Source organism: Mesoplodon mirus (genome assembly GCF_964341445.2).
Source record: "Mesoplodon mirus genome assembly, chromosome: 7".
In the NCBI taxonomy this organism is placed as follows: Eukaryota; Metazoa; Chordata; class Mammalia; order Artiodactyla; family Ziphiidae; genus Mesoplodon; species Mesoplodon mirus.
In genome coordinates, this window is record NC_138983.1 from 131,532,778 (window position 1) to 131,544,804 (window position 12,027).

Genomic DNA, 12,027 nt, shown 5'->3' on the forward strand with positions numbered 1-12,027 from the left:
ACACATTCTGAAAATTTAAAACGAAGGGTATATGTGAGAGGAATTAGACTTATAATGATCCAGATAAGAGAGGTTTACATGTACATAGAAACAGATTTTCAGCAATACATTTCAAACCATTCCAAAGTGGAATGAATTACCTTTTGTTATGTTCAAGCAGTTGTTATCCAAAGAATTACTGGGATGTTGTAGAAAAAAAAAATCTTCTATCGGTTAGAAATTTGGAACGGATTGTTGATAAAGTTCCAGTCATCTTTGAGATTCTATGATTTTATTGAAAGTCTCACCCAAATACATAGAGTGACTGAAATATTTTCAGTCTGATAATTCCATCAACCATCACACTACAGCCATCACCACTATGGGAGCAGGAACTGGCTTAATTTTACATAATTTTTTCTTACATCTATTTGTGCTGATTCCTAATGATCACAATGTTCTTTTTTTAAAAAAAAAAAAATATATATATATATATATTTTTTTTTTTTTTTTTTTTTTGCGGTACACGGGCCTCTCACTGTTGTGGCCTCTCCCGTTGCGGGGCACAGGCTCTGGACGCGCAGGCTCAGCGGCCATGGCTCAGGGGCCCAGCTGCTCCGCGGCGGACCAGGGTACGAACCCGTGTCCCCTGCATCGGCAGGCAGACTCTCAACCACTGTGCCACCAGGGAAGCCCCACCAATCCCATTTTAAATAGTCACTTTGAGAATTTTACTCCCCTGTCTCTCCTCTATTGAAAACAGGAGCATTTGGTTTCTTCAGTCGTCTGACATTTCCTGTGATATTTGGTAGTAGCTCTCAGTCACTTTCCCAAGTACCTTAAATCCCCTAAAGTACCTCTGGCCTTGTTCTGAGAGCTCTTGACTCATTTAAATTAAGTTTTCCCTTCCTCCTTTCTGCCATTTTAGCTTCAATCCTTTTCTGCTGGGATTTTGTTGTTGTTGTTTGTTTATTTTTATTTTTCTACCTTTCCCAATTTGATGATTATCTTCCCCTTACAGATGAAGGTGAAACTGTAGTTTCTAGTCTACCAACAGTAGCCAGAGCACTCTTTGTATTCTGTGAGGCCATGTACCTTTCTTGCTTGAAGCCCTTCAATAGCATCTCATTGAATAATAAAATAATAAATAAAATCTAGACACCTCACCATGGTCTAGCAAGGCCTGCCCTGAGCCCTGCCTATCTCTTCACACTCACGTCTGCCATTCCCTGTCTTGTCCACAGTGTTCCAGTTACTCTTGACTTTTTAAATATGTGCTCAAACTTAACAAGCTCTTTCCCGTAATAGAGCCTTTGCACGAGCTGTCCCCTCTGCCCAGGCTGCTCTTCATCCTGTGGATGGTTTCTTATCATTCTGCTCTTGCCTTAAATGACTTCTTCTTAGAGTAGCACTTCCTGGATACACTCTCTAAACTGGTTTCCTACCTATTTCCCCCATCTGAAGCTACTCTCTATCTCATTACCCTTTTTCTTGTTCTTCCCATCTTCTCTCACTATCCAAAATTATCTTATTTTAAATTTATGTACATACTTATGTTCTGTTTCCACCTCTCAGGGTGTAAGCTCCGTGAAAGCAGCCTTGTTTGTTCTTTTCGCTGCGGTATCCCTATGCCTGGATTGGTCCCAGGCAGGTATTCCATCCTTTGTGAATCCTGAATGAATGAATAAATGGATGGAGGAAGGAGTGAGGATAGTGCAGAAAGAGTGAAGAGCTGAGGCCATAATCAATAGAGGGAACAGAAAAAAATAGGCAAAGGAACGGGAGACGGTCCAGAAAGGCGCAGTGCCACACTAGACAAGGGAAGAGAAAATATCTAGACTTTGGGGACACTCCTCCTCAGAGGGGACTTCAGCTAATTGCACTCAGAGATTGGGGAAGAGGAGGGGGGAGTATGGGGCCTGAGATTTTCAGAGATTTTGAGGTGGAGGGAAGGAATGACTCTGACAGAAAAAAAAAGAATGACATCTGAGATATGCATGGAGAAGTTAGTTTTCCTGAGGAAAGAAATCCGTTTCACTGAGATTATTGGGGGGGAAATTAGTAACAGTAGTGGCAGTGACGTTGTGAGTAAAGATAAAGCAGGAGATCTTTATATATATATATACTCACACACAAAATTGTTCACCGAGAGTAAGGACAAGGGAGCTGGGGACAAGAAAACCAGTCTGGAATCACCGTGGGGTCCTTCTTTTTTTTTTTTTTTTTTTTTTTTTTGCGGTATGTGGGCCTCTCACTGTTGTGGCCTCTCCCGTTGCGGAGCACAGGCTCCGGACGCGCAGGCTCAGCGGCCATGGCTCACGGGCCCAGCCGCTCTGCGGCATATGGGATCCTCCCGGACCGGGGCACGAACCCGTGTCCCCTGCATCGGCAGGCGGACTCTCAACCACTGCGCCACCAGGGAAGCCCCGTGGGGTCCTTCTTGACACAGAGATGCCAAGAGAAGCATTTCCAGATCAACACATACCTGAACTTAGAGTCAAGATGCAGAAATCACAGCCTGGTGTAGGCAAGTCAAATAAGTGACCTGCTTCTGCTATTGTAAGTGAATTTTGAAAAATAGTGCACACCCCATGGGATGAGAGGGAGGAAACCTCTTTATTTAAAACTGTGGCCAAAGAGCACATATGGGACTGGGAGATATTGGGCTCCCCCAGCTCTTTCCCTTATCCTGCCTGCCAGCTGTGTGGTTACTGTCACCAGCCAAGGGATGTTTGGAATTAGAACAGGAAACAGTGACATGGTGACCAGACTATGTAATCTCTTTCTGGAACTGCACATGGCAGAGAACCTGGCAGGTAAGATGGGGCCAAACAAGTTTTTTTATATATTTCTTTCTTTCTTTCTTTCTTTTTTAACATCTTTATTGGAGTATAATTGCTTCACAATGGTGTGTTAGTTTCTGCTTTATAACAAAGTGATTCAGTTATACATACACATCTGTTCCCAACTGAATCCCATCTGAATGATTAGCGAAGCCAGAACTTTCCTGACACCCAGGAGGAACCCCACCACTCAGAACACACCCTGTGTACAAAAAAGCCAGTGTCACAGTGCTTTTAGCCAATCTCCAGGAAACCCATGGTTATACGTCAGTGAGAAAGCTGTCAATAGGTAGGTATGATAATCCAAACATTTGAGTGGGGAAAAAGAAAACATAATTGGTGATAATGTACTTCACCTCAGAAGAAAAGTTATAATATATTTTCAGTTATTGCTGTTAGCCTGGCATAATTGTTTATGCACTTCTGGCATGCATGTGGCTGGAGCTCTCAGGTAGGTAGAAAGGAAAAGTCTTTGGAGAAATAAATATCATTATTACCTTTGCTGCTTATCTAAGTACTACTGTTGTTCTGACATTTGGGACAGGACTCAATGCTCATCAGAAACACTGTTGAAAAAGAAGAGAAAGAAACCACAACATGAGGCCCAGGTCTGCGACATAGGCCTGTGTCCCACGCCTCATTGTACTCTGAATAGTACTGACATTTTCACTTCACCTCTCTGAACCAATTCTCTCTAATTATCTGCCTCCCAGAATTACTGGGAGCACAGATGAAATTGTGTGTGTGGATGTGTTTTGGATTTTTTAAAGTCCTATAAAACCAAGAGGTATTAGGCTCCCTTTCAGATGATTCCTTTAATCCTTACAGAGATGCGCTCAGCTGTTAACTTCAGCAGGATGAGAAATCATCAGCTTTTCATGATTATCATCACTTCTGTTATCATTATCATCATCAGCATTATTATCTCATCATCACGGTATTTGAAGGTATGCTTTGGCCCAGAACCATGCTATGTACTTCATAAGGATTAATTTATTTACTCTGCACAAAAATGTTAAGAAGTAGGTACTGTTATAATTTCTCTCTCTCTCTCTCTCTCTTTTTTTTTTTCTGGAAATAAATGTAAGAGGAGTTGACTTGCTCACTCAACTAACTGTACATGGCAGAACTATGACTCAGACCTAAGGCTCTTTGTCTCCAAAGCTTTAAGGACTTAATTTCTTCCTATGACACCATCAAAAGACATGTCTATGTGCAAATCAGTCAGAAAGGTAATGACTCGCGGTGCAATGGAAAGTTCCTAGATAAGTGTTGTGTAGATATGTGTATTTATATGTGAGAAAAGTAGGTATAATCCCTTTACTCACAAAACTTCTAGTATGATGAAAAACTATGGACTCTAAGTAAATAAACATGAGAAAATCCAATATATTTTGTGTTCTTTCTTTTTTTCTTTCTTTTTTTGGGGGGCGGGGGTACCTTATAATCACTCACCATTTAGAGAGCTCATGTGGATCAACATGAGTAAAAACCTCCTCATTGCTTTGTTTTTCTGTCTTTTGTTTTTTGTAAAAGGAATAACCTCTTGGCCTCATCTAACAGTTTTATTTTTAAGAGCACAACATATTTCATTGAATTCCCGTGATATACCTGTGAGGTATTAGAGACTAGTCATCTCTTTTAGAGATGGCAAAAATTAATATTTAGAGAGATTAAATGATTTGTGTACTGTTACATATCATTCGTTCATTCATTCATTCAGAAAACTTCTACTGGGTGCTTATTCTATGCCAGGTATTGGATTAATCTCTGGCTTTACAACAATAAGTGAAATTGTGGGCTAAGGGCTATTATGTCCATGGCCCTGGAGGATGGAGTCACAGATTATGCTCCGGAGGTGGGGAGCAGGGGGACAGCTGGGAAAGTTTTGAAAGCGGTAATATTTGAGTAGATGAGTAGACTTTCCCAAAGAAAAGGAATGATAGAATGGGAGTTGATGGGTGTTCTGAAAGGCTTACCTTGTAGATGCGGGTGGCCGTCTGCTGGTTCTTAATTTGGGGCACTTTTCACCAAATGACCCTGCCATTTTCAAGTAAGGTCGTGATTTGTGGCTAAATGGAGTAATGGAAGAGAAGGATATCTTTGGTATCAGACAGGTTTATCCTGGATACTCTTCTTGTTACCTCTGTAAACTTGGGCAAGTTATTTAATTCCTCTGAGTCTTAGTTTCTCCAGCCATAAAATGAGAATAATAATGCTACCTACCCATAGCTATTTATGGCAATTAAATGAGTTATCATATAAATCACCTGGCTCTTAGCATAAACTTAATAGATATTATTTTCTTCTCCCTTCATCATAAATAAAGACTAGACACTATTACTATCTTCTTTTAAGGAAACTAAAGTCAAGAGAAGTTAAATGACTTGGCCATTCAACTTGTATGTATGTGGCAGAACCATCAGTTTTTAAGGAAACTAAAGTCAAGAGAAGTTAAATGACTTGGCCATTCAACTTGTATGTATGTGGCAGAACCATCAGTTTTTTGTTTTCAATTCTTTGATGTTCCTCACTCACCACGCCCGTGGACTCAGATTTCCCCAACAGCCACATATGGCCAGGTAGAGCCTAACGTACCAACTCCAGGACTTGAAGGAAGAAAGGGATGGGCCTCTAGATCCAGAATATATGAAACAGTAACGTAGCTTCTAAAAGTTATTGCATTTCTATAAGTACTTGCAAGAACGTGTGACTATGCCTAATGTTTGGGAAAAGCACAGCACTGGATTTTGTATTTCAGAATGATTGATAAAGTCACTGAGAAAACCTGACTGGGCTGAGCAGCTGCCAACCTCCTTCATCCTTCAATAAAGCCTTCAGATTTGTTCTTTCCTGCTCCCACGCCTTGCTGGAGATGGCTCCCGCAGCTCCCAGAGTACACACTCCTACCACAGCTTTTGTCAAATTACCTTATAACTGGTTCTTTGGGGTCTGTCTCCATCACTAGCCTGCAACCTCCCCTCTGGCACGAAGATTGGCATCCCGAACTCCAACACGAGGATATGAGAACACACTCTCCCTTGCCGTAGTGGTAAAGATGGCTCTACTTTTTAAGTAGTAGCGATAGGAACTCACTTGCCTTCTGGGTGAGTGAGAAACCTGCATGGGGGGATGGGGATGAGAAGCATAAATACAAGTGTCCTTCGGGTAAGGGCGTTTTGAATTGCCCAGGGAAATTAGGAAAATTTTTACTTTTCTTTGAATCTGCAGAAACTAGCAGAGTACTTGGAAAATAGTATTAAGGACACAAGCTAGAGTGAGGATAAGACATCAGTGGTGAGAATGTGGTACGTTCGCCAGTGGTTATGATACAAAGCAGATTAAGAGTAAACTATAAGATCAGATGAAAGGTAGTTTACATCTCAAACAGTAAAAGGAGCAAAACTTCCTAAAGCAAAGATAGGATTTCAACAGGAAGTGATTGAAAAGCAAGACATCTTGACAGGAAAACAACATGAGCAAAAGCATAGAGGCAGGAAAGTTTCAGACCTGAGATGAGGAAAGTGAACGATTTAGTTTATCTGAACATGGGACACATTTAGAGAAATAATGGTGGGTAATGCTGGAAAAGTAAGTTAATAGTCTTTAATGCTCATTAAAGTAGTCTAGACTTAGTTTGATAGGTAATTGGGAGTCACTGGAGATTTTAAAGCATGTAAGATGATATGAAATGAGTTTAGGAAAATTAATCTGGCAGAATACAAGACGTGGAATGAGAAAAATAGGTGAAATGACTGGAGTAGATGTAGTAAGAGGGAAGGAGGGGCTGATGTAGGGAGTGGGAGTGGGAGAGGTCTGATCTTGGAAAAAATGTGAAGGTATAAGATATTGGATTTGGGGACTTCTCTGGTAGCACAGTGGATAAGACTCCGTGCTCCCAATGCAGGGGGCCCAGGTTCGATTCCTGGTCAGGGACTAGATCCCACCTGCATGCCGCAACAAAGAGTTGGCACACCGCAACTAAGGATCCCTCCTGCCACAACTAAGACCCGGTGCAACCAAATAAGTAAATAAATATTTTCAAAAATAATAATAAAAAAATAATAAAATCACGTTTAAAAAAAAAAAAGACATTGGGTTTGGCAAATGACCAGACGTGGGGAAAGGGAGGAAAAGTCACTCTAGTCAGGGTTGATGGGGAAACTTTTTATGCCATTAGAAGTTATAGAGAAGATAGCAGGAGTGATTTAGGGGAGAAAATGGCTGGATCTTGGGTCTTGTTTGGTATATTTTATGTTTCAGATACTGACAGATCATCTGGAAATTTAAATTTAGTCCTTAGAAGAAATCACCATTTGAGAGTCATTGTCATAGAGTGATAATTGAAGTAATGATAATGGATGATATTTGAAGGAGAGACTATAAAGAGATAGGAGATCTTAATTTAGGAGGGTAGAGGAAGCAGTGGAGCCAGGAATAGAGATGGAAAAAGAGAGATCAAAGTGATAGGAGGAGATCAAAATAGTGCTGTGGTCAGGGAGTAAAGAGAGGGAAAGTTTCATGCCAAAGCGTGCTGCAGCAGCAAGTTAATTGGGGGAGAGTTGGCTGGGAGACTTGGTAATTAGGAAATCACTGATGACCTTAAGAGGAGTTTCAGTAGAGGAGAGAGAGGGGGCAACACATAATGGAAGAAGTGTTGGTACAGGGACTTCCCTGGTGACGCAGTGTTTAGGAATCTGCCTGCCAATGCAGGGGATACGGGTTTGAGCCCTGGTCCGGGAAGATCCCACATGCCGCAGAGCAACTAATCCCGTGTGCCACAACTACTGAGACCACGTGCTGCAACTACTGAAGCCTGCATGCCTAGAGCCCGTGCTCTGCAACAAGAGGAGCCACCGCAATAAGCCCGTGCACCTCAATGAAGAGTAGCCCCTGCTCACCGCAACTAGAGAAAGCCGGCGTGCAGCAATGAAGACCCAACACAGCCAAAAATAAATAAATAAGTTAATTAATTTTAACAAAAGAAGTGTTGGTACAAAACTAGTAGATGTGATTGGTTTCACTATCCTTTCAAAATATCTGATAGTGGGAATGAAAGAGGGATAGGAAAGTGAGGAGAGGAAACTTTAGGATAAGTAAGGATTTTCTTAAGGAAGGTCATATGGGCAAAAGCTTAGAAGTCAACTCAGAGGGGAGGACTGAAGATGCAGGAGAAGTGAAAGAACTGATGCAGGTGCTTGGTACCAAGGAGGAAAGAGAGACTTGAATGGGCAGCACTAGCTGAAGGGTTAACCTCAGATTTAGAGGAGGAAGAAGAGGAGAAAGAGGAAGGAAACAGAGATGTTGAGAAAGGAAGAAATGAATTTCAAGTCGCTCTAATGAGAGAAATTTTATGTTAGTGAAACAGGTAGTAAAGTCACCTGCTGGGAGTGGGAGGTTGGATAGAACTTGGGCCTTGAGGAGAATGAAAGAGATACTGAGAAGTGTGGGATGCGTAATTAATAAAAGATGAGTGAAAGCAGATGTGAGTATCAGTAGACCTAACAAAGAATGGATTTGTGACGAATCCAGTTCCAGTGGCTTTAAGGCTTTCTCCAACAAAAACTGGCAACTATTCCTGAAGGCTAGAAGGCAATGGAACAGAAGTCCCAGGTGTTGAGGCATCTTGGAGTGGTAGTATGTTTGTGAAATGGTTAATTATATGCCAAGTCAAACAAATGGGATAAAAAAGGAAAATAAAGAATCACAGAGTGACTGGTGATGACAATAAGAATAAGAAGCAATTTTAGGGGTGGCAAGTAGTTGAGAGAGAAGGAATGGCGGGAGATAATTGCTAGAGAAGATATTTTGAGGGTTGGGATCTTCAGTGTGGAGCCACACTGAGGAATAAACAAGTCTGTATGGTGGGGTTCCTGCTAAGTGACCAGGGTACATTGCAGACGGAGGACATTGCAGTTAAGGAGGTCAGGATAATGGAATTTTTTTGATGTACAAATTTGAATTATTTTTCCAACAAGTAAACATTACTGCAAAGCAATAAAATCAAAACAAATAGTTATGGAATTCGAAAGAATGAAACAGAGGAAGAGATTTCAAGTTCATATCCAGGTCAGTAAGTCAACAATTCTTTACTAAACTCACTAATGTTCAGCTGGACTGGATTGAAAGTTGGTGGATGTTTGCAGGTCTCTGGAATTTAAAAGAAAGGAAAAGAACGTGTGAGGTCAAAATATGAGAAGCTTTATCAGCATAGATTATTGACATTCACGAAGGCAACGATGGGTATAAGAAAAGAAACAACCGTTCTCAGATGGAGAAGTCACTGAGGAAGACGGACGAATTACAGGGAAGTCAGCCGAGAACTCTGAATAGGATGCAATAGTGATGTAGTAACTTGCATGAACTCCATAAAGGAAGAGCTGACTTGAGTCATGTGGATACAACTATGGTCTGAATAAGGCAGGTGGGAGCAGGGATAATAAATGCTTCTCTTCCAGGAGAATAGAAATAAGTGGAACACACAGCCTCCTTCCAAAGGATTCCAAGAGATTTAGTCCCATGAGGGCTGGGGGAGAAAGTAAGAAAAGATTCGTTTAATTGAAATGAAAGATGTAACAATCAAAATTGGGGGAAAGTTTGTTGCTAGAAGGACAAAACTGAGTTCCCATAACATCATAGTCCTTCTGCACACACAGGCACTTATGGTGCCTAAATACAACCCAAATACTTAAGCAGCCGTGTGTTGCCAGCCATCCCCGAGGGCCTTCAAGGCCTTGAGGGAGGAGTCAGATTTCAGAGGGAGGAGACATACCCTTGGTCCTGTTTTTGTGTGTAGTTGAAGTGGAAAGTAGTAGTGAGGAAACTACTTCTTTAAATCTCATCATGAACCATTTACTGTTTGGGTCTTAGTCCCCAGGACCGGATTGAAAGGTGAGAAGAGGATTTTAGCACTTTTTCATTTTCTTTTTTATCTTTCTTTTTCATTTTTCCTTCTTTCTCATTCTTTCCCTTCCTTCTTTCCTCCCTCCCTCCCTCCCTCCTTCTCTCTCTCTCTCTCTCCTTCTTTTTTTCCTTTTCTTTCTTTCTTTCTTTCTCTCCTTTCCTTCCCTTCCTTTCCCCTCCCTCCTTCCTCTCTCCTTTCCCCTCCTTCCTCTCCCCATCCCTCCCCCTCCCCTCCCTCCCCTCCCCCTTCCCCTCCCTCACCTCCCCCTCCCTCCCCCTCCCTTCCCTTCCCTTCCCTTCCCTTCCATTCCCTTTTCTTTCTCCTCGCTGACAGGAAGGAGGCAGGGCCACAGCTAGAACTCTTTTCCAGCCAAGATAATCTATTGATGTGGTATCGTAAGTGGAATTGAGAAGTGCCACCTTCCACTCCTCAGCTCCCAGGCTCAGCTGCCTTGACAGCCCTCAGTGGGATGAAGGGCAGCATGTCCATGGCTTTCCTAGAAGTTTCTGTCCCAGCAGCACAAAATTCATTCCAACCTAGTGAAGTAAGATGAGTGTTCAGAACAGCTGCCAATGTGGGAGCTTTATTTAGACTCTCTTCAAAAGTCACCTCTGCTCTCAATTTGGCTCAGTGTCTGTTCCCAACTAGACCAAGGCTGGGGCTGAACACTCCACTTGGACGGGACCTGCCAGTTCAGGCAGAATTTCTAACAGCACCAGAGCCTCCAGTGTGACTATTCCTTAGGGGACGACCTGGCGACGCCTCGCCTGACCCAAGCACCTACTGGCCCTCGGTCTTTGCCCGGCTCTGTTTTTTGTTGTTGTTCTTTTTTTGCGGTACGCGGGCCTCTCACTGCTGTGGCCTCTCCCGTTGCGGAGCACAGGCTCCGGACGTGCAGGCTCAGCGGCCATGGCTTACGGGCCCAGCCGCTCTGCGGCATGTGGGATCTTCCCGGACCGGGGCACGAACCCATGTCCGCTGCATCGGCAGGTGGACTCTCAACCACTGCGCCACCAGGGAAGCCCCCAGCTCTGGGTTTTTATCCTCTGTTCTGCCCCCCAGCAGTGGTGTCATTGCTCCTCTTGTCAACAGGAAGCAGAGATTCGAAAGTAGACCTAGGCTCAGAGACAGAGAAGAGTGACGCAGAAATGTTTGTTTTCAGATAGAACAGAGCAGGAAGAAAGGGAACACAAATTTTAAGAGTCTGGGGTCAGATACAATATAAAAGCATTTGACTCTAAGCGCATTAAAAAAAAAAAAGTAGCTTAGCATGTCCAAGGTGGAAACAACCATATCGTAGAGTGGGTTTAAAGAAACTTATTTTCCTGCTTTTTTTTACACGGAGTTACTTTATCTCTTTTGACTCTGAGATACCTATAACCCAGGAATATTTGGAAGACAAAGTATCCAGAATTAGATATTAAATCTTCTAAAAGTTCTTAGTAGTGAGCTGGTAAAAAAGGAAAAAGCCCTGATCTGTAGGATTTACACATTTCTGTGGTGTAAATACTCCTACCACGACTACTTTCAAGCTACTGATGTGACATCCCTGAATACGGAATTGGGAAGAAATGCACACATCGGTCTCATGAACGAATACAAGCCAGCAGCAGGATAGCACTGCTTTTTCTATTCTCCTTAATTCTTTTTTTTTAATTTTAAAATTTTGTTTTGATGTCATCTTTTATTTAAAGCATATTTCACAAGCTAAAAGATACCTTGCCTGGGCCATGATTTGACACAGGATCAAACTCTTCCCTCAAATTGGTCATTATTAAATGACTTGTAACCCTAATTGGTAGAAAATTTCTCTCAGCATCAATGATATTGCTTGTGGTGCTTTTCTTAAACTAAATCAATTGCATCCAAATTATTTCTACACCTTACAAAATATATGAGACTCATATATTTAATATCTATTTATAGACCACAAAAATTATTCATTGGAATGCAAGGTTTGATGAAGCGGAACTCCAGGACCAATGAGAGACTGAGTATTATCTTGGTTACCAATGTGCAGTGCTCCTAATTCTAATCTGGGCTTCCCAGCCAACCTCCAGGGAGGGGCTGATGAAGATCAGGCTCCGAGGGCAAATTATGCTTCCTTTTGTGTGCTTAGATGCTCAGCTGGTTGGGAAACACTTCACATCTCAGGGCACAGGAAATCTTGGAGTGGAGGAGATGAATACTTTCCCAGTTCCAGAGTGTTCTTATTCCTGTCTGGGAGTGGCTGATGTGCTTGAGTCCCTGCTTGCAGTCACAACAGTATATAGAGAGACACTGCTTCCCCTCAATGAGTTT